The 22,278-nt window shown below is 45.1% G+C and overlaps 1 pseudogene; it reads right to left on the reverse strand.

The window, feature by feature from the left end:
* Nucleotides 1-2,011: 2,011 nt before the first annotated feature.
* On the reverse strand, nt 2,012-5,869 carry LOC113935435 (annotated as a pseudogene).
* Between the last annotated feature and the right edge of the window lie 16,409 nt (nt 5,870-22,278).

A 22,278-nucleotide genomic window follows, 5' to 3' on the forward strand; every position in this document is an offset into this window, starting at 1 on the left:
AGCAGAGTGGGGTTCAAGCTTTGTGTGGACCTCAGAGACCAGACGCCCCCTCCCCGACAGTAGGTGACATAGCTTTGAGCTGCCTCTCTTGGGTGACAGGGGTTGGAGGTGAGTCACTGGCTGGGAGAGGCCTTGGGGAAAACTTGAAAAGCCCCGGGCCAGGGCAATGGGATATTTTGGTCCTCTCAGTGGTTCTGAGTCGTCCACCTGCCACTGGCCAGAGCTCCGCCCTTGCCACCAGGGGTGCAGCTTGCCCAGGTGAAGCAGAGGCCCAAGATGGAGCTGCAGTTGGGAGCTCAGGCCCTTGGGCAAAGCTGCACTAGGGTTTGAGAAGAACCCAGGTCGTGGCAGCAGGCTGAGGCACCCCTGCACTTCTGAGGACTCCTTTAGCAAGAAGGGACCCAGACCCCCCCTGCATCCCACCCCTGCATCCCACCCCTAGACAACTGATGGCTGCCCTGGTTGGTGTTTGCTTGCCCGATGTGCTTTAGACTTTCTTCCCTTCTGTCTTTTCTCTACCTCTTTTCTTTCTTTCCCTTCTCTTTCTTTTCTTTCTTCTCTCCTTCCTTCTTCTCTCTTTGCCTCTCTCCCCGCTCTGCTTCCTTGTTCCCTCCCACCCTTTCTTTCTTTCTTCAAACTTAAAAATTTTATCAAAATAAATACCAAAAATTACCCCAAAAAATAAGGAAGAAAATAAAAACATCTAAACTCCCACACTTCCTGAGATAATTACCGTTTCACAGACAATCTTTTTGTTTTGAAAACAGGCTTGTTTTAAAGTAAACTATTTATTTACTTACTTACTTTTTTTTTTGACAGAATACCAAACTATATTTACTGCTTACAGTAGCAAAGGACAACAAATAATGTACAAATTGGTGAATAAACAGAGCCAGCAGACATCCCACCCATGCCCAAACAGCAAAACACAAAGGAAACGCGAACACCTTCAGCGAGATTCCAGGCAAGCGAGAGATGATGGTCATGGTCACGCTCTGTGACTAGAACAAGGCAGCAGTGGGTCCATACGCGAAGACGGGAGGAAAACTATCGGTTTAGTTGGTACGGATCCCAAAACATCTCACAGAACCGAAATCACGTACTAAAGCGTAAGTCCCGTACCTATTTGGAAAGCAGCACAGCCCAAATCCGTGAGGGCGACACGAAGTCACCTTTCCATGGGCTCCATGGGTAACACACTTTGAAGCAGGCCTTTCACACAAAAACAAGTGCAAATTCAGCAATACTGAATCCTGCTTTTTTATAGAGAGACCATAATTACTCAGAGGAGGAGAAATATGAGGCCACGTCACTATGACCAAGTGAGACACGCTGGCACTGCTTTCATCTCTGTTAAGGGGAAAGCCTGTTTCTGTGGTCCCAGGTGCCAGGCAGTGGGTGCTGACCCCAGGGCCACGTTACTGAAGGACCTGCTTATTTTCCTTTTCACCTTTTAAAAGGCATTCCAGTATTTTCCCTTCAACTTTACCATATCCTGAAATGCAATATTTAGCGTTTAAAAAACCTATGCTTATACAAAATAGTGAGTTTGTCTCCCATCCCCAAACTGCCCCCAAAACTTGTCCCGCAGAAGCACCCCCACTGTGGTGCTGTGAACTCTCGACTGGAGTAAGCAGGGGGCGGGGGGGCCAAGGATCAACGCCTGGGGTCAGATCCCCATCCAGACTAAAAGTGGACATTCAGACAAGTTTGGGGGCAAAGTTAGAGGGGAGAAAAAAACAAAAATGAAAGCAAAAACAAACCCCCAAACCCTCACAACTCATTTCACCCCAACAAAGACAAGTGTGACTGGCCCGCTTCCAGCTGCAGGCTCCCCCTGGCAGACAGAGTTCTGAGTTGCCCTCGCAAAATGTCACAGAGAAGGAAGTAATTTTGGTGACTGTCCTCGGGTTTCCGCAGGCTCCTTTGTGATGGGTGCGGTCACTCGTTCACCCTTCAGCAGATGTAAGGACGACGGCACGGAGGGGACGGTCCCTGTAGAGGTAGTGCCTTAGAGACAGCCGCTCTCCCTCAAGCCCCCCGCCTGCCCCTGGAACATGTCGATGGTGTCTTCGTCCTCCATCTCCAGCTGTGCAGGGGTGTCGGTTTCGTTAATTGGCTGCCCGTGAAGACTGAATCTAATCTGTCTCATTGACGGGCCCTGCCTTTCGCAGTACGCCTTCCCCAGCTCTCTAGCAGCGTGTGTCTCTTGATTTTGAACTGGACCACGGAGCCGGCCACCTCCAGGTTGACGTGGTCGTTGTCTGTCTTCATGCCCCCCTCGGGCTTCTCCTCGGACTGGCTGCGCGCGGCGGCGGGAGGCAGCGGGGAAGCAGGCACCACCGGAGCGGACGAGCCACGCTCTGGGCCCGCCACTCTCCCGCCGCAACTCTTAACTTATTTAATGCAGGTGCCACACTCATCGTGGAGCCCAACATGGGGCTTGAACTCACGACCCTGAGATCAAGACCTGAGCCAAGATCAAGAGTCAGACGTTTAACTGACTGAGCCATCCAGGCGCCCCAGAGCTTTTTATTTTAGAATAGATTTGCATTTGCAGAAAATGTGCAGAGTACAGACAGCCCCCCCCCAAACTCCCCTGTCTTAGTTTGGGTTGCTACAAGCAAAAATACCACAGATGGGGTGGCTTAAACAACAAAACTTCACTTCTCACGGTGCTGGGGGCTGGGGAGCCCCAGGTCAAGGGGCCAGCGGATCCAATGACCAGTGACAACCTGCTTCCTGGTTTGCAAATGGCCACCTTCTCCTCGTACCCTCATTCAGCAGAGAGAAGACAGCAGGACAAAGCTGTGTCTCTTCTTATCAGGGCATTCATCCCATTTCTGAGGGCCCTCCCCTCATGACCGACTTACCTTCCAAAGGCCCCGCCTCCTAATACCATCACCTTGGGGGTTAGGACATCAACAAAAGAATTTGGGGGCCGGATAGAAACATTCAGTCCCTGACACCCCCACCAGCAATTTCTCCTGTTATTATTAACATCTCAGGTATGTGTGATACATTTGTTACAACTAATGAACCAATACTGACACATTATTATTAACCGAAGCCTATACTTTACTCAGATTTCCTTCGTTTTACCTAATGTCCTGTTCTCGGTCAAGGAGCCCACCCAGGGCGTCACTTGACATTTGGTCATGGTGTCCAAAGGCTCCCGAAGGCCCCTCTATGGCTGTCAGTTTCTCAAACTTCCCTTGTTTTTGACGAATACCAAGTTTTTGAAAGTTTTGAGAACTGGTCATATATTTTACACAATGTCTCTCAATTGGGATTTGCCCGATGTTTTCCTCACAATTAGACTGAGGGTATGAGGCAGGGTTGGGCCCCTCTGGAAGAGATGGCCTCTCGTATGTGGGGGAAATGCCAGGCCTGGCCTTCCCCTTAAGCAGAGGGGCTTGTCTGGCCCCCACAAGCCCTCCTGGCATGAGATTGACTTCCCAGGCCAGCAAAGATGAGGAAAGAGGAGGCAGCCAGGCTGGGGGTCCCCCAAGGTAATGTCTACCCCCAGGGTTCCTTCCTAAATGACTCCAGCTCATGGTCTGAAGTTGATTATTAAAAGCTATGATCAGCATGTCTGCAGCCCTTCAGAGTTTAGTAATAGTCTTTAGGCTATTATTCATAACAAAATGGATCACTAGAAGAGCTCCTCCAGGGCCAATCTATTGTTAGTAGCCCTAGAATGGCTTGGTATCATGCCCATTTCACAGATGGGAAACAGCTTCACTGAGGTTAAGTGACCTGCCCGGTCAAAAGGCTGAGAAGTGAGAAAACAGAGAGGTAAACCCAGATCTGTCCTGACTGCGTTCCAGTGTTCCTCTATTACCCTGCCATCCGCCCGCACTGATTTACAACCCTGCTCTCACTTACACAGGTGAAGAAACCAAGGCTTATGGAGGAGAGGCGCCTCGGCACTCAGAGGCCCAGCTTGTCATCACCCGACAGAACTTGGACCAAAGCCCAGGTGTCCTGATCTGCCCAGGGCCAGCTGGGGGCAGGACTGGTACTGGGGCCCTGGGGTGCAGCCTGAGGAGCACTTCACAAGCAGCCCAGCCAGGTCGCATTTCAGAGGGAAGGTGTGTGTGGGCAGTCTTGCCCAGGTTCTGGGGCCCCGCGGGGTTGACGTCCCATGCAGGGTTGCCCCCAGACCTCTGCAGGAGTACAGGGGTCAGAAGGAACTTCCAGGATGGCCACTCGCTGGATGCTAGACAGCCCGGGGGCTCCAGTCCTCGGGGGTTCCTCTGCGCAGCCCCAAGCCTGGCCTAAGGCAGTTGCTCGAAGGATAGAGAAGGAAGGAATACATCAGTCCAGAGCAACCCTCCATCCCCAGGGCTGAAATGCCATCTGTACTGGCCCTGGGGTGCCACCAATCTGGCCTTTCTCCCAGAGATGGGACACTCACTTCCCACTCCCAGAGCACCTCCCTTCAGCTTTTGGACTCTCCTATCTCTTAACATACAAGTTTCCCTTCAACGGAACAAAAACCTCCCTTTGGCTGCAGTTCAACTTTCTGGGCCACACAGAACAGACAGACTTTCTTCACTTCTCTTAATATTCAACAGGGTGGCCCCACTGCACCCCAAACGGCCTCCGCTTCATCTCCAGCCCCACTTCCCCCGGGGCCCTGCCCTTCCCCTGCCATCCCAGCCCCTTCCCCCTCCTGTTCCATCTGTGATGGGTTGAATTCTGTCCCCCCAAATCCATATGTTGACGTCCTAACCCCTGGTACCTCAGAATGTGACCTTGTTTGGAAACAGGGTCAACACAGATGTAACAAGGTGGTAGGGTGGGTCCTAATCCAGTATGGCTGGTGTCCTTAGCAAAAGGAGAAATTTGGACACAGACGTAGATGTGCACAGAGGGAAGATGATGTGAAGACACAGGAGAAGATGACCATCTGTGAACCAAGGAGAGAGGCTTGATCCTTCCTCCCAGACTTGAGAGGGAACCAACGCTGCCAACAGCTTGACCTTGGACTTCCAGCCTCCAGAACCCTGAGACAATATATTTCTGTCACGTAAGCTGCCCAGTCTCTGGGCCTTTGTTATCGCAGCCCTAGCAAATGAATCTGCCCCCCGGCCCCTTTTCATTCATTCAAAAGTACTGAGCCCCTGACCTGTGCCAGGGATAAAGCAGTGAAGATTCACAGAAGCCTTCATGGGGCGTACACCCTGGTGGAGGGAAAAGACCAGCAGATAACGAATACCTGAAGATAGGAGAATTCTACACTGCGGTAAGAGCTGAGGCGGAAACAGACATGGGCTCCTTTGACTCTTCAGCTCTTCTTTGCCCCCATCAGCCTTTTCCCCCTCTTCCTAGAGAAGGACTCAGCCCTCTGTCCTAAGAAGGTCTTTGCTCAACCTTGCTGTACTCCCCCTGGCTGTCCACCTGTTCTCCATTCTGTTGCTGGAGAAAACTTTGAAAGGGTACCCTCCACCCCTGCCCCCCTCAGCTCTCCTGCACCCCCTAACCTCAGAGACTAGCAGCGACCTCCCCAGGGCCCCCCAAACCACTCTTCAGCCACCCCTATGTCCCTGCCAACCTCCACCTTCTCACAGTTTCTGCTGCCTTCCTGGACTCATGTCCCCTCTCGACTGCCAGGACCCTGCCCTCTCCCCTCCTCTTCTCCATTACCACCTTCTTCCTCTGCTCCCACTCCTTTAACCTTTCACTGGGAAGAATTTCAATCCTATGGAATAGTTGCAAGAACAGGACAATGAATACCCTGTATCTTTCATCCAAATTCATCAGTTGTTAACATTTTGCCACTTTGCTTTATCTCTATGTGTATATACCTGGTAGGATTACCTGCTGAACCATTGGACAGGAAGTTGGAGCCATCACGACCCATCATCCTGAAATATTTCAGCTGACTCTCCTAAGAGCAGAGCACTCTCTTACGTGACTACAGTTTAAATAGTAAGGAAATTTTACAAAGATACACTACCATTACTATGACGTAAAATACAGTCCACACTCAAATTCCATCAATTACCCTAATTAATGTCCTTTGAAGCATTTTCTTTTTCCTGATCCAAGAGCCAACCTGGAATCTCACGCTGCACTGAGTCATCATACCCTTCACTTCAGAAAGCCACCGTTTCTAAGCGTGCCTGCCCTTGGGTCATCACCTCTCTGTGGATGGCTCAGGGTTGGCATCTACACCACCATTTCCAGCCTCTTTTGGTTGTTTCCTCCTCCCTGCACTGCCAGCTTCTCTGGAGCAGGGATTCTAGTCCATCTCTTTATCCTCTGTGCCAGGCCCAGTGCACAGCGAGTGCGCCATGCAAGCGTGGGGAAAACCCTCCACCGCAGTCAGCTAGACTCGACTTAAACTGTGGCTCCACCAGCCTCTGCTGCTGGGACCTCCTCAGGTTCTTTCACAGTTGCTGTGAGCAGATAATACAACCTACCTTGCAGGGCTACTGTGAGAATCTCCTTAGGTACTGTCTGGCACACAGCCTGCCTGGAAGGAGGAAGGGAGCAGGGCAGAGGAAGGACTGATTGTCTGTGATGTCCAGTAGAGCTCAAAATGGAGGAGGGCAACGGGGCACCGTCCCTGGGCTCCTGGACTCTCCCCACTCCCTGGCTCTAAGCAGTCTGACCCTCCCCACCTTGGGGAAGAGGGAGATTCATGTGAAGGAAAGCACATTTAATACACAAAAAATCAAGCTGGTCTGGAGCTGGCTCCCAAGATGGAGAGGCAGGATTCAAGTACCTTCGCAAGCGATCCAGCCCATCATCTTGACCAGACACTTCATGAATACGATAACCTGGCAGTAAATTAGCCCAGCTAGAGAGCATCCCCTACCTCCCCACAGAAGAAACGATCAGGGATCCCGTCATCCTAGGGCCCCTCCAAAACCTCCATCAGGGCTGCGATGGGGGTCTGAAGTTTCCTGCAGTAGGAAGCACCGGCTGCCCCAGGAACACATTTGTTAATATCAGATTCCAGAGCAATGGATCCAATTTAGCTGCGGAGCATTGACAGCAAGGCCTGGCCACCAAGCCAGCACCCCTCAGGAGGTTCCGAGCCTGCTATTCCGTTGTCCACGGAGATAGAGTTGCTAAGGACTCACTGTGCTCATCCAACCCCTGTGGCTCCCAAGCAGCTGGGGAGGGAGAGGAAGTGACCAGCCTTCACTGGTAACACAACCTTTGTTCCCTGCAGACTGGTCTCTCTGCCCACTCCTCCAAAACAGCAAGTGATTGCCACAGGCGCCTGGTGGCAGGAAGCTGAAGGCTCTCTGCCTGCAGAAGGAGTAACATTTCTGCCTAATGCTAAGGGACACATGCACTCATGCTCCCCCCAAACACACACACACAAACACATGTGTGCATGCACACCATGCCACTCTCTGGCATCGGACTTCCACCATGCTCTCTGCTCGGAAATCACAGGCTCTCAGAGCAGGCAGAGTATCTAGTCCAACCCTCATTGTCCAGAGAGGGGCAGGGATTTGGCAAACAGGTCAACCAGCAAAGCAGGTTTCTGATCACAGTGCATTCCACTGCAAATCAATAATATGTATTAATGATAAGAGTAACCTTATGTTTACTGGATGCCTAATTTAAACCAGATTTTTTTGATGGGTATTTGAAATACAGTTGTCCTTTTAAATTAATGGTCAACTATCACCACTGCTATTCAACATAGTATTAGAAGTCCTAGCCACAGCAATCAGACAACAAAAAGAAATCAAAGGCATCCAAATCAGCAAAGAGGAAGTCAAACTCTCACTCTTTGCAGATGTTATGATACTTTATGTGGAAAACCCAAAAGACTCCAGCCCCAAACTGCTAGAACTCACACAGGAATTCAGTAAAGTGGCAGGATATAAAATCAATGCACAGAAATCAGTGACATTCCTATACACCAACAAGACAGAAGAGAGACAAATTAAGGAGTCGATCCCATTTACAATGGCACCCAAAACCATAAGATACCTAGGAATAAATCTAACCAAAGAGGTAAAGGATCTGTACTCAGAAAACTATAGAATACTCATGAAAGAAATCGAGGAAGACACAAAGAAATGGAAAAACATTCCATGCTCATGGATTGGAAGAACAGATATTGTGAAGATGTCGATGCTACCTAGAGCAATCTACGTATTCAATGCAATCCCCATCAAAATACCATCCACTTTTTTCAAAGAAATGGAACAAATAATCCTAAAATTTGTATGGAATGAGAAGAGACTCTGAATAGCCAGAGGAATGTTGAAAAAGAAAAGCAAAGCTGGTGGCATCACAATTCCGGACTTCCAGCTCTATTACAAACCTGTCATCATCAAGACAGTATGGTACTGGCACAAACACAGACACATAGATCAGTGGAACAGAATAGAGAGCCCAGAAATGGACCCTCCACTCTATGGTCAACTAATCTTCGACAAAGCAGGAAAGACTGTCCAATGGAAAAAAGACAGTCTCTTCAACAAATGGTGTTGGGAAAATTGGACAGCCACATGCAGAAGAAGGAAACTGGACCACTTCCTTACACCACACACGAAAATATACTCCAAATGGTTGAAAGACCTAAACATGAGACAGGAGTCCATCAAAATCCTAAAGGAGAACACAGGCAGCAACCTCTTAAACCTCACCGCAGCAACTTCTTCCTAGAAACATCGCCAAAGGCAAGGGAAGCAAGGGCAAAAATGACCTATTGGGATTTCATCAAGATAAAAAGCTTTTGCACAGCCAAAGAAACAGTCCACAAAACCAAAAGACAACCGACAGAATGGGAGAAAATATTTGCAAATGACATATCAGATAAAGGGCTCGTATCCAAAATCTATAAAGAACTTATCAAACTCAAGACCCAAAGAACAAATAATCCAATCAAGAAATGGGCAGAAGACATGAACAGACATTTTTCCAAAGAACACATCCAAATGGCCAACAGACACATGAAAAAGTGCTCAACATCGCTCGGCATCAGGGAAATCCAAATCAAAACCTCAATGAGATACCACCTCACACCCGTCAGAATGGCTCAAATTAACAAGTCAGGAAACGACAGATGTTGGCGGGGATGTGGAGAAAGGGGAACTCTCCTACACTGTTGGTGGGAATGCAAGCTGGTGCAGCCACTCTGGAAAACAGTATGGAAGTTACTCAAACAGTTGAAAATAGAGCTATCATACAATCCAGCAATTGCACTACTGGGTATTTACCACAAAGATACAATTGTAGGGATCCAAAGGGGTACGTGCACCCCAATGTTTATAGCAGCAATGTCCACAATAGCCAAACTGTGGAAAGAGCCAAGATGTCCATCGACAGATGAATGGATAAAGAAGAGGTGGTATATATACACAATGGAACATTATGCAACCATCAAAAGGAATGAGATCTTGCCATTTGCAACGACGTGGATGGAACTGGAGGGTGTTATGCTTAGTGAAATAAGTCAATCAGAGAAAGACATGTATCATATGACCTCACTGATATGAGGAATTCTTAATCTCAGGAAACAAACTGAGGGTTGCTGGAGTGGTGGGGGGTGGGAGGGATGGGGTGGCTGGGTGATAGACATTGGGGAGGGTATGTGCTATGGCGAGTGCTGTGAGTTGTGCAAGACTGTTGAATCACAGATCTGTACCTCTGAAACAAATAATGCAATATATGCTAAGAAAAAAAAGAATAAGAAGAAGATAGCAGGAGGGGAAGGATAGAAGGGGGGAAATCGGAGGGGGAGACCAACCATGAGAGACTATGGACTCTGAACAACAAACTGAGGGTTCTAGAGGGGAGGGGTGTGGGAGAATGAGTTAGCCTGGTGATGGGTATTAAAGAGGGCACGTTCTGCCTGGAGCACTGGGTGTTATACACAAACAATGAACCATGGAACACTACATCCAAAACTAATGATGTAATGTATGGTGATTAACATAACAATAAAAAATTAAAAAATTAATTAATGGTCAAAATAACTCGAGGCTTGGCAACATTAAGTACTTTGCCCAAAGCCACATATTTAATATGTGACAAAGCTGGGAATCAAACTCAGGTCGGCCTGGTATCAAATAGTAGGATTTCCTCCACCACAGGTGGCTGCCTGAAATTCCACCACTCAGTCCTCCCAGGCCCTGTCAGGTCCTGCCTTAATCCTCCAGCCAACAACTGAGGGGAGCAAGAGAGGAGGACACCAGAAGGGGCTGTGGGGCCTCCCACAAGAAGGTGAAAGGGTGTGAGGGACGCATTCTCCAGCCTTCTCAATTTGTCAGCCTCCGAGATGGAGTTGGAGGTTGAGGCCCCCTGAAAATCCCTTCCTGGGAAGAGCCCCTTTTTCTGTGGGAGGACAGTTTTCTGGGTAGGGGGCAGGGAAGCAGGGCTTGGGCACCGTATGTGCAGCACATAGATGAAATCCTCCTGGGGACAGTTTAGTCATTTATATTAAGAGCTTTCCAAAGGTGCTTACTTTTTGACCCAGTCTTACTGTGCAAACGTCTGTCCTGAGCTACCGTCTTTGTCTGATTACTCATTTCCCTCGTTTTGAGAACTACGACCCCAGTCCGCCCCCCGCGACAATCAGTCCACCTCTTCCAGGTGGGGTGGACATGCCGCTGAGTCGTGGCCAATCAGATTCCTCCCATCCGGCCACAGTGATTGGTGTGGGGATGAACACATGAATCAAACCAGACCAATGGGATTCAACTTAGACTTTTGTTGGAACTATTGACAAAGAGAACTCTTTTTCATGGATATCATGAAGCTATAAGAAGGTGAGCCTATTGGCAGCCATCCTGCCCCCCCAGCTCCTGCCCCCTCTTCCTCATGATGGGGGATGGTGTGTGAAGTGGGAGCCGAAGTTCTCCTGCCCCTCAACCACATCATCTGAAATTCCACCATGATTGTTCCTTTGGCTCATGTAGGCCTTCCAGACTCACAATGGCAATGCCCTTGGGATGCGTTGTATGGGTTAACAACAAAATCAATCCACATCCTCCCTTTTCGGCCCATTTACTGTGGGGCTTCATGAAAATAACACTGAGGCAGGAGCTAAGAATCCAGTGAGGTTGTCAAGATCAGGCACCGATGGACAGCATCCAAGTGCTTCTGTCCATCCCTGTAAGTCCTTGAGCATTTGAAAAAATTCCTGTACGTGGGCGGGGTAGTGAAGGCACCTGCAGGTTAGGACGCTGGCAGAAGGTAGAGAGAACATGTGAGTTGGTGGTTTAGAAAAAGCAGGTTGAATGAGGGAAGACCTTGCTGGGCCTAAAGAATTAAAAATGCACAGATTGACTCAAGGGAGTCTTTGACTGTGTTGGAAACCAGAGGTTTTTGTTTCTTATTCTAAGCAAGAAGTAGTTTGTGCAACACAACAGGACACAACAAAGAACATTTTGGGGGTTAGTCAACCCTCAAAAGTAGCCAGGATAAGTTAACTGCCCTTTAGATTCCATTCATTGTAGATTCTGCTAATTAATCTGGTGGCAGTCACAGGGATACTGAAGCTGACATGGGGGCTGGGGGATACAGGTTCCCACCCACCTGCATGTCACCCTCAGGCATCAGCTGTGCAACCAGGTGCCGAAGTCAAAGGGCAACTAATGAAAACAGGTCTTCTAAGCCAGAGTTGCATCTTACAAGAAGTTGGGGCTGTAGGTTCATTAGGGATCTGTTGGTTAAAAGTCTGGGATTACAGGCCTTGTGTAGTCTTTTGCAGGGCAAAGTGAGCCTTCCCCAGAAAAATAGATTGCCCACCTGGGGGCATAAACTTCTGCTTTGGTATCTCCAGAGTTCTGATTTTAATGACCACATACATGGGTCCCACTGGCTTGGAGCTGAGATCTGGACTGATGGGACAGGTTATTGTTATCAAACGTATTTCTTTCTTATTCTTGTTGAAAAGCTCTCAAAGGGACTGGGAGTTTATTTTGAGTTAGGAATACTCCTCACTTTTTCTCTCTCACGAAAAACATTGCACTAGTCACGGGCCTGAAGAATTATAAACGTGTGATTTTAGTTAAGAATGTGCTTTTTATTTTTCTTAGAGGCCTTCTGACTTCGAAGCTAGTTCTCAGTGTCTGACACCACATTGGCAGAGACCAGCAGGAAAGGAAGGGGATTTAAATTGGCAACATGCCTGGAAATGAGAGAAAGAAAAAGTTCTTCCTTCCTAGAGCTGGTAGCTTAGCCAAGGCCACAAAGAAAGAAATATTCTTATGTCACTTTTTTTTCCCTTTAAGTTTTCTTTAAAAATTCGCTGAAGTAATACAAATGCTTTTAAGAAAATCAAGGGTTACAGAAGGACTAATAATGAAAAGCAAGTATTTCTTTTTCCTACTGCTGCTCCTAAGAAGGAATCACTTTCAGCTCTGACTTTTGGTGGATCCTTCTGTGTCTCTAATTCTCGGCGTACAAAGCTGTTTCTGTTGTTTTGTTTTTTATTGAGGTATAATTCAGTGGAACAAAATTCGTCCTTTTAAAGACTGCAACTCAGTGGTTTTTTTGTATATTCATAAAGTTGTGTGACCATCACCACTATCTAGTTCAAGAACATCGTCATCACCCCAAAAGGAAACCCCAAACTCATTGGCCATTATTCTCCATTGCTCCCTTCCCAGACTCTTGGCAACTCATCTACTTTATGCTTCTGTAGATTTGCCCATTCTGGACATTTCGTATAAATGGACCCACACAATATGTGACCTTGTGTTTTCTGGCTTCTTTCACTTAGTAAAGTGTTTTTAAGATACACCCATGTTGTAATACGAACAAGCACTTTATTCCCTTTTATGGCTGCATAATATTCCACAGTGTGGATATACCACATTTTGTTTATTCATTCATCAGTTGATGAACATTTGGCTTGTTTCCTCTTTTGAGCTATTATGAATAATGCTGCAATGAACATTCATGTGCAAGTGTTTGTTTGAACATCTGTTTTCAATTCTTTGGGGCATGTATAACTGGTTTTGATTTATCCCTTTAGCATTCCTGTTATGAGAAATGAGAATTTTAACTTGTTCATACTGCTCTCTCTCTTCCCTGCTCCATCTCACTGATATATTTTTACTTCCTCTCTTTATTGCATTTTTAATCACAGCAGCTGTGATTACTTTCCACTCGAGTAACAGAAACCTTACTACAGTGGCTTAAACACATGCAGATATTTTTCTCACTTAACAAGTCCAGCTTATGGTTAGTTCAGCCACCAGAAACTGCCAGCAATGGTCCAGGCTCTCGTTATCTTTCCTCTCTGCTATCCTTAACAGACTAGTTTTATATTTACGTTTGTCTCCTTTACAAGATGGCTGCTGCAGAACCAGACATCACATCTGCATGTGATCTCTTGCATACAAGAAAGGAAGAAGCGAATGGGCAAGGAACTGAAGGTATGTTGGTTATCTTCTATCAAAAAAGCATAGCTTTCTTAGAATTCCTCCCACCAACAAACTTCTACTTAAATCTCGTTGGCCAGAACTAAGTCACATGGCCACACCTAGCTGACAGGGAGCTGGAGAAACCTGCAAGAATAGGATTGACATCATTGGCTTAGATTGGTGGTTCTCGACTTTGGGTATATGTTAGAATCTTCTAGGGATATTTGAAAATGTACTGATGTGTATATGGTCTTACCCTAGTCCAAATGGTTCTCAACCAGGGATGGTTTTGTCCTCCATGGGACATTTGGCAATAACTGGGGACATGTTTTATTGTTGAGAAAGGGGGTGGGATGTTCCTGGCATCCGATGGTTAGAGGCCAGGATACTGCCAAACATCCTACAATGCACTAAACAGCCCCCACTACAAAGACTTATCCAGTCCAAAATGTCAATAGTGTCAAGACTGAGAAACTGTGCCCTAGACCAATTAAATTATAATCTCCTCCAGGTAGTTTCAATATGCAACCAGTGTTGAGAATCACTGGTTTCATGAATGATCCATTGCCCGTGGTTGGGCACATTGATACCCTGAACAACACTGGGGTTCTCTCACTAGGACATAGAGTGAAGTGGATATTGGTTAGGTAGTATGTCTGCTCCAGTAACTGTCATATACTGACACTTTACTTCTAATCCCATTAATTATTCAGTATCTTTTGGCTCTCTTTTTATGAGATAAAATTAGTCCCCTCGCTTTGAATTCTTTTTCTCCCTCCTGCCTTTGAACTTCTATAATTTGAACTTTTACACTGACAAAGTTAATAACATTTATTTTCTGTCTCATAACCAAAGTTATATCTGTATATTGTATAAATATAAATCCTAAAAGTTGAAATTTAATAAACAGGATTCATATTTTGACGATATAAATGTTTACTGCAAAGCCAAGAAATGGTTTTTAATTACAATTTTTTCTTTGTCAGCTTTTTGTTTTTCCTGGAGTTTGTAATTTCATTTTTTTCCCTTGTACTATTTGACTTAGGTCATTTTTATTTATTTTTAAGATTTTATTTATTTATTTGACAGAGAGAGACACAGCAAGAGAGGGAACACAAGCAGCAGGAGTGGGAGAGGGAGAAGCAGGCTTCCCATGGAGCAAGGAGCCCAATGCGGGGCTCGATCCCAGGACCCTGAGATCATGACCTGAGCCGAAGGCCAACGCTTAATGACTGAGCCACCCAGGCACCCCAACTTAGGTCATTTTAAGGAGTTGTTCATATAACCCCATTTCTATGTGGTATAAAAGAATGAGCAAGGAAGAGATGAGCACTAAAACTGACCAACTTCCTTTAGAACTGAAAGCTTTCACAATCACCTGCTTCCAATTAGATAAAAAAGTAACTGAGGAATCTAATTAAAGTAAAGTTGGGAATACAGAATTGAGTGCTAATATTACAATTCTATGTACCTGATGTTCAATAAATATTTGGTGAATATTTTTAAATATCTGCACCTGTTTGAGAATAGTCTTATTGGATGCTTCTAATTTAAATAAGAAAAATACTTCTTCTAGTTTAAATAAGAAAAATATTTCATTGATGTGTTTGTCAGGTACATATGATTTTATATATCATGCAATGGTGATGTAAGGATTCAGCAATAGATTAACTAGCCATGTAACAATTGTAGACATTTTTACCTGCAATGGATATTTGTCATTACTGATTGCTCTACAGCCAAAGAACTTCAATGTGAACTTACATTCAGACTTCCCGTGACCAAGAAGCAAGTTCCCTACTGTTGTGTACATCTGTAACAGCAACATGCTGTGACCTTCAGCTGCTGAACACTTATCCTGATTGCAATTCCACATGTGAATCCCTTCTAGACCTCAGTAGTAATTTAAATAACTTTTATGATATGCTTCCTAGATCTCTACACAGCAGTGTAGGTGAATACTTGGATTCCCAGAGGCTGTGTAATTCAACCTATCCTATAGGTAGCACAATATCATATTTCCACAGACTCTTTTTGCATTTAGTGTTGTTGTATTTTCTGTTAGTCTTCCTTGGCTAATTTTTATTAGGGTAAAATTTATATACAGCGAAACACACAGATGTTAAGAACAATTCAAGGGGTTTTGACAAATGCATACACCTGTGTTAACAAGCATCTTAATTCGTTAATTTTCTCTGGGGAATTTAGGGTAACTATTAATTTGAGATAATGCCTAAAGATATCTGAAAAATATTTTTTTCTTTTTGCTTTCTAAAAAAGTTTTTTTAATTGTAGTAGAATACACATATAATAAAGTTTACTGTCAGTGACATTTAGTACATTTGCAGTGTTGTGTGGCCATCACGACCATCTAGGTCTAGAACATTTTCATCACCCCAAAGGAAACTCTGTACCATTAAGTGGTCACTTCCTATTCTCCCTTCTCCCCAGCCCCCTGGCAACCACTAATCTGCTTTCTGTCTCTGTAGATTTTCCTATTCTGGACATTTCATATCAATTAAATCACACAGTATGTGGCTTTTTGTGTCTGGCCTTTTTTTTTTTTTTTTCCCTAGCATAATGTTTTCAAGGTTCACCCATTTTGTAACATGTATCAGCACTTCATTTCTGTATATACCTGAATAATATTCCATTGTATGGATATACCACAATGTGTTTCTCCATCCATCTATTGATGGATATTTGGGCTATTTCCACCTTTTGGCTATTGTGAATAGTGCTGTTATGAACATTCATGCACAAGTTTTGTTTGAACATTTGTTTTTGGTTCTGAAAAAAAAGGTATTATTTTATTTGTCACCTAAGTAATCCAAATCTGATAAGTTATCTTTAAGATAAGAGCTGCATTGGGACCTGCTATTTTGTTCCCTCGCTGCCTATTACTTCTTCTAAAACAAGAGAAAATAAAGTAAGAAGAGCAAGTCAGTGGTGAAACTGCCAAAGAAGAAAAAGTCAAGAGTAATCATGCTGCTTGGCATCATTTTTGACGACACCCTTGGCCAGTGCACAGGAACGTGAACACAGAAATGGAGAATAGAAATGAGGCACTGGTGTGTTTTGAGTTATCAAAATCACAAGCTTTTCTAGCATTTTGTGTGAAAGGCTTTGATTCCTGTTTACATCCAAAGAAGATTGTCGTTTGAGCCACAGTGGCTTCTTAGTGGCTCATTGCAAACCAAGTTGAAGTGTATCAAAATGGTAAAGGTGATAATTATCCAACAAGCAGTTCGGGCAATGGCTAAGCCTGCAGACCTTAGCAAGGAGGGACAGAATGAGTTACAAGGAAAATTTGACCGACCTGGTAATAGTGTTTCCCAGGGAGTTTGCACCAACAAATGGAGAATGCCACAAAGTTACCACTGCCCTCCTGACTCTCCCCCACACAGGGATCCCCCCACCCCTGGAATCCAAGCAATTCTAAAACTCTGAGAAAGTGTAATGTCCCCGTTTGGCCAACACAAACAGGACCTGGGACCTGGGGATTAGTTGAAGAGCAAGCAGGAGCATCTCAGCCCAGTGTTCCCGAGGTTGAAAGGCCTGGGAATATGGTGCCCGAGGCAGTGAGGAATTTTCTTCCGTTCCTGAGCACTCAGCTCACCAGAGACAGTCTGTCTTCACCTGTGTGTGACTGCTTAGGGATGGATGGATCCCTTTACACTCCGCTACCAGCTGTGTGATCTTGGACAACTTACTTAATACACCTCAGCTTTAGTTTCCTCAACTGTAAAATGGTGTTAATAAAAGGGCCAACAATTTCAGGTTAATGAGAGAATTGGGTTACTCTGTAGAAAGCACTTAGCAGAGTGTCAGGCATACCATCAGTGACAGGTTTGCTGACAGAGTGAGGAGAGGACAGCAGGACTACAGACGAGGTATTAACTCCCCGGGCTCCCTGATCCACCCCTCAGGGCCCACAAATGGGGAGAGGTGGTGAGAAGGGACAGTGTAGCCAGATCCCCAACTATCAGGGAGCACTACCAAGAGAAGCCAGTCTCTGCACCTCAGCTCCTGTACACCTACGGCCTGTCCTGAAAAGCCTCTGTAGTTTAGCCTGGGTAAGGGTTCCAGCTGATTAAATGCCTGGTGATTGTTGGGGAGCCTGGGTGGCTCAGTCCGTAGAGCAGGTGACTCTTGATCTCAGGGTTGTGAGTTTGAGCCCCGTGTTGGGGGTAGAGATAAATTTTTTTTAATTTTTATTGTTATGTTAATCACCATACATTACATCATTAGTTTTTGATGTAGTGTTCCATGATTCATTGTTTGTGCATAACACCCAGTGCTCCACGCAGAATGTGCCCTCTTTAATACCCATCACCAGGCTAACCCATCCCCCCACCCCCTCCCCTCTAGAACCCTCAGTTTGTTTTTCAGAGTCCATCGTCTCTCATGGTTCGTCTCCCCCTCCGATTTACCCCCTTCATTCTTCCCCTCCTGCTATCTTCTTCTTCTTTTTTTTCTTAACATATATTGAGATAAATTTTTTTAAAGATTTTATTTATTTGAGAGAGAGAGAGATTGTGTGCACACCTGCAAGCGGGGAGAGGGGCAGAGGGAGAGGGAAAGAAAATCTTCAAGCAGATTCCAAGCTGAGCACGGAGCCTGATGCAAGGCTCAGTCCCAGGACCCCGATATCCTGACCTGAGCCGAAATCAAGAGTTTGACACTTAACCAACTGAGCCACCCAGGGACCCTGAGATAATTTTTTTTAAAGATTTATTTATCTCAGAGAGAGAGAGAGAGCTTGGACATGCCAGGGGGAGGGCCAGAGGGAGAGAGAATCTCAAGCAGACTCTGTGCTGAGCACAGAGCCCGACACCGGGCTCCATCTCACAAACGTGAAATCATGACCTGAGCTGAAACCAAGAGCCAGATGCTTAACCAACTGTACCACCCAGGAACCCCTAGAGATAATATTTTTTAATGCCTTTTGATTGTATAATTCTGCAGGTAAGTTTAAATATACAAAAATTTGTCTTATACACTCGTTCACTCAACAACTATTTATTGATTACCTACTCTGTGCCAGCCGTTGTTCTAGAACTGGGAACACAGCAACAACAAGACACACAAGCATTTATGCTCTCGTGAGCATCCATTCCGGAGGTGCTGTGCCACGCCATGCCTGTGTTCTTAACTTCCTGTCACTGAACCTCTCTAGGTCTCAGTTTTCTAATCTGTAAAAGGGGTATGAGAATAGAAAGAGCTATGTCATAAGGTCGTCATGAGTTTTTGGCTTTTGTTTGTATTTAAGGAGGTGTACATGACATAACATTGTATTAGTTTCAGGGACACAACATGATTTGATATTTGTATACATTATAAAATGATCACCGTAATACGTCTAGTTAACATCATCACCATAGGTAGTTACAAATCTTTTTTCTTGTGGTAAGGACTTTTAAGATCTACTCTCTTAGGAATTTTCAAATATGCAATACAACATTACTAGCTATGGTCACCATGCCCTACATTACATCCCCATGGCTTATTTATTTTATAACTGGAACTTTGTATCTTTTGACCCCTTCTCCCATTGTGCCCACCACCCCTACCTCTGCCTCTGGCAACCACCATTCTCTCCCCTGTGTCTATGAGTGTGGAGTTTTTGTTGTTGTTGTTATGTTTTAGATTCCATATCTAAGTGAGATCATAAAGTATTTCTCTTCCTCTGTCTGACTTACTACATTTAGCATCATGCTCTCAAGGTCCATTCATGTTGTTGCAAATGGCAAGATTTCCTTCTTGCTCATGGCTAAGTAATATATCCATCGATGGATAAGTTATTTCCATATCTTGGCTATTATAAATAATGCTGCAATCTTTTTGAATTGTTCTCATTTTCTTTAGATAATGTATTTAGATAAATACCCTGAAGTGGAATTGCAGGATCATATGGCAATTCTGTTTTTTAATTTTTTTTTAGGAGGGAGTGGCAGAGGGAGAGGGAGAGAGAGAGAATCTTAAGCAGGCTCCATGCCCAGCGTGGAGCCCCACATGGGGCTTGATCTCACAACCCTGAGATTGTGTCCTGAGCCAAAATCAAGAGTTGAATGCGTAAGTGCCTGAGCCACCCAGGCGCCCCTATTTTTAAAGGAACCTTCATATGTTTTCCATAATGCACTGATTTACATTTCCGCCACCAGTGCACAAGGGTTTCTTTTTTTCCATATCCTTGCCAACACTTTATTTATTGTCTTTTTGATAATCATCATTCCAATGGTAATGAGGTGATATGTCATTGTGGTTTTAATTTGCATTTTCCTGATGATGAGTGATGTCAAGTATCTTTCATGTACCCATTGGCCACCTGTACGTCTTCCTTGGAAAAATGTCTTCTTAGCTCCTCCGTCCACTTTTTATTTAATTGGATTGTTTATTTTTCTTAATGCATTAATAGCATAAACACTTAGAACAGGGCAAAACACAGAATATGCACTGTGTATGTGATAGCTATTATTATTTGGGAGAAGTTTGAATGAGAAGGACTTTTGGGGAGAAGATAAGGAGTTTCTTTTGGATGCACGTTAACTCTGAGATGTCTGTTAAACACTCAAGGGAAGATCATTGATCAGGAGTTCAGATACATGAGTCTGGAGGTCAAAGGACAGGTCTGGGTTGGAAATGTAAACGTGGGGGTAACTGCATATGGTTAGTATTTAAAGTCATGAAACTAATTGATATCGCCAAGGGAGTGGAGGTGGAGAAGAGAAACATCCCGAGGACTGAGCCCTGGGACACCCCAACATTTAGGAGTTGTGATCTGAGCAGGAATAAGCAGGAGACTGGGCAGGGGGGCGCCAGAGTGGTAGGAAGACAGCTTGGAAAGTATAAACTCTAGGAAGCCCAATGAAGAAAGCTTTGCAAAACAAAGGGAAGGTTAACGGTCTAATGCTCCTGATGGGTCAAGTGAAATGTGGACTGAGAGGTGGTCCTTGAAGGTAGCCACAGGAAGGTCCTGTGGGTGTGGGTGGGTGCAGCAGTCCTGGAGGTGGCAGAGGCAAATATCACTATGGAGTATGTTTCAAGGAAATTGGGAGGACATGAATTCTTCAATTCCATGAAGTATAGGCATCACTTTTGGAGATATTTCTGTAAAGGAGAAGAAGAAATGAGAGAGACTATGATGTGAAGGACATTTTCTTGTTTGTCTTTATTTTTGTAAGATGGGCTTTATTTCATTCAGCATATTCACAGTGATGTACACATATGTTCGAAGTATTCCTTTATGGGACATTTGGATAAAGTAGTCTAATCAAAGAACCGTGTAGAACTCTAGGGAAAATTGTAAGTGTTCTAGGTCATACTGCTCCATGAGGTTGGAAATCATTTCCAGTATATTGAGTCAAGTTAACTCAAGGGCCTAATAATACAGGTTATGGGTGTCTAATAGCTGATGTTATGGAAGCATTGGTGAGCCTTGTAACTGAACACATATGTTTAGTTTGGAGTGATACAGAATGGAATAGGTTATATCTGAAAGAAAACAAGAATGCTGGTAACTCAGAAGGAAGAGGTAAAAATTGAACAGTTCTTGTATAGAGTATGCTGGGAAAGGGCTTTAGTGAAGCTCCTGGACTGTCAATAAAACAAACTTGAGTGGTCTCTCTGGGGTCCCCCAATGAGAGCAGTAAACATAACATGACAGGCACCCTCACACCCCAGAGTTCAGTCCTCTGATGCCACCTTTCACCAAAAGGACCCAGAGCTTCCCTGATGTGGTCAAGGGGCCAAAAGACTTGGAGTTAAGAGAGCAACAAAAGTCTGAGACATCTAGTCGAGAAGACGCCAGGATGCTTTTCAAGACTAGAGGGCTCTGTGGAGAGAGGGTAGGAGGCCAGCCTGTGGGGAGGACTCCCATTTGGAAGGGCAGCCAAGGAATGAGGAGTTGAGAAGGAAAATCTATCTCAGCCTTTTTGAAGAAGCTGAATCTGGGAAAACTCTTAAGTCCTGAAAAGGGAATGTTAACATGATTGTTATGATGCTCATGTGAATTTTCAGTGTTGTTTTCTAGAGAAAATATTACATATTGATTAAACCAAAGTATGAAAGTTTCCTATTAAGATTTTGTTCAGCAAGCAAAATGACAAGCTAATTTATTTTGCCCTATCTCTTAGGCAGTTTGCGCTGTTATAACAAGAATACCATAGAGTGGGTGGCTTATAAACAATAGACATTTATTTCTCACAGTTCTGGAAGCTGAGAGTCTGAGATCAAGGTGTCGGCAGATTCAGCGTCTGGTGAGGTCCACTTCCCACTTCAAGGTCATTCTTCTTGCTCTGTGCTCACATGGCAGCAGGGGTGAGCAGGATCTCTGGGGTCCCTTTTCCTTTTTCTTTTTTTTAAAGATTTTTATTTATTTATTTGACAGAGAGAGACAGCGGGAGAGAGAACACAAGCAGGGTAAGTGGGAGAGGGAGAAGCAGGCTCCCCGCCGAGCAGGGAGCCCGTTGTGGGGCTCGATCCCAGGACCCTGGGATCATGACCTGAGCCGAAGGCAGACGCTTAACCGACTGAGCCTCCCAGGAGCCCTGGGGTCCCTTTTTCAAGGGCACTAATCCTGTTCATGAGGGCGCTACCCTCCTGACCTAATGACCTCCCAAAGGCCTCACTTCCCGATACTATCACATTGGGATCAGGTTTCATTGTATGAATTTTGGGGAGATACAAAACACCCTACAAGCCTTTGGATCTGTTCAAGTGGTTTGATTAGATACTTGGAATTTCCAAATCTTCTGTCTCTTCCCGGTAGTTTTGACTGGCACGTAGCATTGGTCAATGTGTTAAACAAAAGGTGTTGATGATAGCCTGCAAGAACTGTTTTAAACTCTTAAGGTATACACAAGCTTGCCACTGGCCAGTATAAGTAGCCAGGATGACATGTCTGCCTGCCTCTATCATAAGG

The sequence above is a fragment of the Zalophus californianus genome, chromosome 17 (assembly GCF_009762305.2).
Source record: "Zalophus californianus isolate mZalCal1 chromosome 17, mZalCal1.pri.v2, whole genome shotgun sequence".
NCBI lineage: Eukaryota > Metazoa > Chordata > Mammalia > Carnivora > Otariidae > Zalophus > Zalophus californianus.